This window comes from Arachis ipaensis, chromosome B3, assembly GCF_059453495.1.
Source record: "Arachis ipaensis isolate K30076 ecotype BB chromosome B3, ASM5945349v1, whole genome shotgun sequence".
NCBI classification, from domain to species: Eukaryota; Viridiplantae; Streptophyta; class Magnoliopsida; order Fabales; family Fabaceae; genus Arachis; species Arachis ipaensis.
The window spans coordinates 50,875,885-50,881,884 of NC_142438.1; the positions used below are offsets into that span (position 1 = coordinate 50,875,885).

The window sequence follows — 6,000 nt, forward strand, 5'->3', positions numbered from 1 at the left end:
CAGCCAGACTAACCATTGTTTCCAAGTGCTTGGGGAACAAGCAACTTTCAATATCATTGCAGAGGTCCATACAAGCTTTTGGAAGGATTAAGCATCATCAACCAAAGAAACAAAAGATGAACCTAAAGGCCAGCAATGATGATGATGAAAAGAAGGAAAGCAAGTGAACTCCAAAAGGTTGTATTGTTAAGTGATTATCTTACATCAAACACTGCTATAATTGAGAGTGGTTTAGTTTCCCTGATTATCTGCCTGCATAGCATAGTTTTTTCTGTAATTCAATAAGCAAGATGCTTGACCATTCACATTATTTTTCTCTTCAAAACTTGTTTGCACTTAATGTTCAAAAATGCATCACATGAAAGTTCTTTGAAAAGAAGGATTGAGGAATTAAACAATTTTGAGGCAAGTAAAAGATTAGGAGAAGTGGTGGTTCTAGTTGTATGATTATGTATTGAGGTTGCATGCTTGTGAAAACTTGCATGGGAGCTCATAGGCAGGACATGAAGTTCAAAGAAGTATTGTGGAGATTCTCAAAAATTTATTGATCCAAGAAGCAGCAAACAAAACAAAAGAAAGAAAAGAAAATACAAAGACAAAAAGAACATGGCCCAAGGCTCTGAGCATCAATTACTAGGCAGAAAAAAAAGAAGAAACAATGACTCAAAGAGTTGTTAGCCTAGTAAATTCTTGTGGTTGAGCTGTGTCAAGGAAAGAGGCTTGAGCAAGTAAATCCTTAGGGGTGCTTTAACACCTAATACCTTAAAACCAACTGGTTTAGGAGTATTGATTGAAAGCTTATCTAAAGAGCCGCTTTGAGACATGACACTTAGAGTCAAGGCCAAAGCAAAGAAACTATAAGCTCCTTCAAGGTGACTACATATAAAGAGATCTCCATGATATCATTTGGATGAAAATCCTAAGACCTAAGACTCCCAATATGTGAGGACTAGTGAGCACTGAAGCCCTTGCATGAGCATATGATTTAGAGTTCACCCCACTGACACTTGATCACTTCACTCACAGGACCTGACAAGTTGTTCTTCAATCCATCTTAAATGAAAGAACTATTGAGCATAATTCATTTCTTGCTTGGGGACAAGCAAGCTTTAAGTTTGGTGTTGTGATGACAAGTCATCTTAGCCTAGTTTCACTAGCCTTTTTCTTTTGTTTTCAATTGAATTATGCACTTTCTTGAGCCAAAAGCAAGTCAATTGGGTAGATTTTCATGGTTCCTTTGATTTAATCAACCATGTATGAATTCATGCTATTTCATGAGGTTTTATGCTATAAATGTCACATATTATGAAAGAATGACTATCTCATGATTTTGAGCATAGCTTTGATGTGTTTGGTTGATTAATGATAGGTGAAGAAAGCTTGGAGAAAGGTTGATGCAAGAAGGAATGGCTAGGAGGAATGACTTGAGTCTTGGATAAATTATGAACCAGGAAGCAAAAGCTGGAGCAAAAGTTAGCCCCTAACTTTTTGGCTAACTTTTGGGCAAAAGTTGGAGCAAAAGTTAGCCCCTAACTTTTTGGCTAACTTTTGGCATGAAAAACACTCCCTGGATGCACCAAAAGTTTGCGCCAACGTTAGCCCTTAACTTTCTGGCTAACGTTGGCACTTGAAAAACTCCCTGGGCTAGCAAAAGTTTGCGCCAACGTTAGCCCCTAACTTTCTGGCTAACGTTGGCGCCATGAAGAACTAAGGGGAGGCCAACGTTGGAGCAAAAGTTAGACCCCTAACTTTTGCCCCAACGTTGGTATCAGCAAAACAAGGGTGCTGATGTGAAAAGTTGGAGCAAAAGTTAGACCCTAACTTTTACTCCAACTTTCACTCAAGCTTTCATGATTCCAACCCGGTTCAATTCGGTTCTTTTCCAAACTCCAAGAGCAATCAACCAAGGCCTCTCTCAACCCAATTCCACCAAGAGCAAAGGCCCAATTGAAGGCTTGAAGACCATTTGAAGAAAGTGTATAAATAGATTAGAATTTAAGTTTTAGGAGAGCTTTTCTTTGGAGTTTTCATAGAGAGTTTTTGGAAAGCTTTTGGGTGTTGAGTGAATTTTAATTTCTAAGTCTCGGGGAAGGAGAATTGAATTCCCTTCCTCTTAGTTTTCTTGTTTTGAATTTCAATTACACTTGTCTTGGATCTTGGGTTGGAGAATTGAAGAAATTCTGTTTCAATCTCATCCTGAGACCTCTCTGCTTTATTTTACTGCACAATTGAATTCGGTTTCGATTAATTGCTTTTCATCTACTTTCTTTGAAATTTAAATTTCCTTTGCAATTGTTCTTGTTGGATCTAGGAAGGGATTGAGATCTAGACTTGGTTTTCTAGTCTCTTGGGTCCTGAGATCTGGATTTCCCACTTCCCATTCCCTGTTTACGGTTTTCATGCTCATTTAAAATTCTGTTTTAAGATCCGGTTCAAATTCCATTCATCCTTTACTTCTCTGTTTGTTGCAATTTACTTTTCCTTGTTTAAATTCTGCAAATCCAATTCCCAATTCCTTTTACAATTCAAGCCATTTACATTTCTTGCACTTTAAGATTTTGCAATTTACATTTCTTGCGTTCTAAGTTTCTGCCATTTAATTTCTTGTTCTTTAAGATTCAGCACTATAATTTTCAGTTCTCTTTACTTTCATGCCAATTACCCATTCCCTTTACTTTCCAAGCAATTTACATTTTGCAAATCACAAATCACTCAACCAAATCTTGATTCGCTTGACTAAATCAACCACTAAACTAAAATTGCTCAATCCTTCAATCCCTGTGGGATCGACCTCACTCCCGTGAGTTATTATTACTTGATGCGACCCGGTGCACTTGCCGGTTAGATCTGGGTGTTTTGGAGAAATTCGTTTCTTCCACGAAAATATCCCATCAACCAACAATCTCCATGGGATTCGACCCTTACTCACGTAAGGTATTACTTGGACGACCCAGTGCACTTGCTGGTTAGTTATGCGAAGTTGTGAAGATATGTTTAGACCATGGTCCTGTGCATCCGTTTTTGGTGCCATTGCCAGGGAATCAATTTCGAACAACAATTCACAACCCGAGTAGCAATTTCGCATAGTAAGTTTTTGGCGCCGTTGCCGGGGATTGTTCGAGTTTGGACAACTGACGGTTCATCTTGTTGCTCAGATTAGGTAATTTTCTTTTTGTTTTGTTTTCAAAAAAATTTTTTTTAAAAATCTTTCAAAATTTTCTCCTTTGTTTTCGAAAAAAAAATTTTTTTTTAATAAAAATGTTTTCAAAAATATAATTTTTCTTCAGAATTTTTAAGAATGAATTCTAGTGTTTCATGAAGCATGGCTGGCTGTAAAGCCATGTCTAATACGACTGTAGGGCATGTTAGACGTGTCATGTCTGAGTTACATACTAAAGCTTGGCTGGCTATTAAACCATGCCTGACCCTTTGATTGGAGCTTTAGAGCATAAGATTCCTGGAATTCATATTAAAAATTTTGAATCCTTATTTTTCTCTTTTCTAAATAATTTTCGAAAAATATAAAATAAAAATCCAAAAAAAAAATCATAAAATCAAAAAAAAAAAAATAAAAATAAAAAATATTTTTTGTTCTTGTTTGAGTCTTGAGTCATGTTATAAGTTTGGTGTCACTTGCATATGCATCTTGCATTTTTTGAAAATTTCATGCATTCATAGTGTTCTTCATGATCTTCAAGTTGTTCTTGGTGAGTCTTCTTGTTTGATCTTGATGATTTTTTGTTTTGTGTTGAATGTTGTTTTTCATATGCATTCTTGAATTCTTAGTGTCTAAGCATTAAAGAATTCTAAGTTTGGTGTCTTGCATGTTTTCTTTGCATAAAAAATTTTTCAAAAATATGTTCTTGATGTTCATCATGATCTTCATAGTGTTCTTGGTGTTCATCTTGACATTCATAGCATTCTTGCATGCATCACATGTTTTGATCTAAAATTCTCATGCATTGCATAATTTTCATGTTTTTCTCCCTCATCATAAAAATTCAAAAATAAAAATAAAAAAATTCAAAAAAATATCTTTCCCTTTTTCTCTCATCAAATTCAAAAATTTGAGTTGACTTTTTCAAAAATTTTTAAAATCAAGTTGTTTCTTATGAGTCAAATCAAATTTTCAATTTGAAAATCTTATCTTTTTCAAAAATCAAATCTTTTTCATTTTTCTTAGTTATTTTCGAAAATTCCAAAAATATTTTTCAAAAATATTTTTCTTATTTTTATATCAAATTTTCAAAAATAACATAATCAATTAATGTTTTGATTCAAAAATTTCAAGTTTGTTACTTACTTGTTAAGAAAGATTCAAACTTTAAGTTCTAGAATCATATCTTGTGATTTCTTGTGAACCAAGTCATTAATTGAGATTTTAAAAATCAAATCTTTTTCAAAAACTAATTTCAATCATATCTTTTCAAAATATCTTCTTATCATATCTTTTTCAAAAATTTGATTTCAAAATATCTTTTCTAACTTCCTAACTTCTTATCTTTTCAAAATTTGTTTCAACTAACTAACTAACTTTTTGTTTGTTTCTTATCTTTTTCAAAACTACCTAACTAACTCTCTCTCTCTCTAATTTTCGAAAATATCTTCCCCCTTTTTCAAAAATTTCTTTTTTTTAATTAACTAATTTTTTTATTTTTTATTTTAATTTTCAAAAAAAAAAACCACTAACCTTTTTCAAAAATTATTTTCGAAAATCACTAACTCTTTTTCAAAAATATTTTTCGAAAATTCTCTCTCCCTCTCATCTCCTTCTTCTTATTTATTCATCTACTAACATCTCTTCCTCACCCATCAAAAAAAAATCCGAACGCTCTCTCTCTCTCTTTCTGAGTTCAGATTTTTCTCTTCTTCTTTTCTTCTACTAACAATAAGGGACCTCTTTACTGTGACATAGAGGATTCCTCTTCTTTTCTTTTTCTCTCCTCTTTCTTATGAGCAGGGACAGAGAAAAGGGCATTCTTGTTGAAGCTGATCCAGAACCTGAAAGGACTCTGAAGAGGAAATTAAGAGAAGCTAAATTACAACAATCCAGAGACAACTTGATTGAAAATTTCGAACAAGTAAAGGAGATGGCAGCCGAACCCAACAACAATGCAAGGAGAATGCTTGGTGACTTTACTGCACCAAATTCCAATTTACATGGAAGAAGCATCTCCATTCCTGCCTTTGGAGCAAACAACTTTGAGCTGAAACCTCAATTAGTTTCTCTGATGCAGCAGAACTGCAAGTTTCATGGACTTCCATTTGAAGATCCTTTTCAGTTCTTAACTGAATTCTTGCAGATATGTGATACTGTAAAGACTAATGGAGTAGATCCTGAAGTCTATAGGTTCATGCTTTTCCCTTTTGCTGTAAGAGACAGAGCTAGACTCTGGTTGGATTCCCAACCTAAGGATAGCCTGAACTCATGGGATAAGCTGGTCAAGGCTTTCTTAGCCAAGTTCTTTCCTCCTCAAAAGCTTAGTAAAATTAGAGTGGACGTTCAGACCTTCAGACAGAAAGAAGGTGAATCCCTCTATGAAGCTTGGGAGAGATACAAAGGACTGACCAAAAAGTGTCCTACTGACATGCTTTCAGAATGGACCATCCTGGATATCTTCTATGATGGTCTGTCTGACTTAGCTAAAATGTCATTGGATACTTCTGCAGGTGGATCCATACACCTAAAGAAAACGCCTGCAGAAGCTCAAGAACTCATTGACATGGTTGCTAATAACCAGTTCATGTACACTTCTGAGAGGAATCCTGTGAGTAATGGGACGCCTATGAAGAAGGGAGTTCTTGAAATTGATACTCTGAATGCCATATTGGCTCAGAATAAAATATTGACTCAGCAAGTCAATATGATTTCTCAGAGTCTGAATGGAATGCAAGCTGCATCCAACAGTACTCATGAGGCATCTTCTGAAGAAGAAGCTTATGATCCTGGGAACCATGCAATAGCAGAGGTAAATTATTTAGGTGAACCTTATAGAAACA

At 34.9% G+C, this 6,000-nt stretch overlaps 1 non-coding gene across 1 annotated transcript; it reads right to left on the minus strand.

The window, feature by feature from the left end:
* Nucleotides 1–5,486: 5,486 nt before the first annotated feature.
* LOC148570613 (small nucleolar RNA R71) lies at nucleotides 5,487–5,595 on the minus strand. Its single transcript, XR_015880483.1, has one exon. It is a non-coding gene; the product is annotated as a small nucleolar RNA R71 (small nucleolar RNA).
* Between the last annotated feature and the right edge of the window lie 405 nt (nucleotides 5,596–6,000).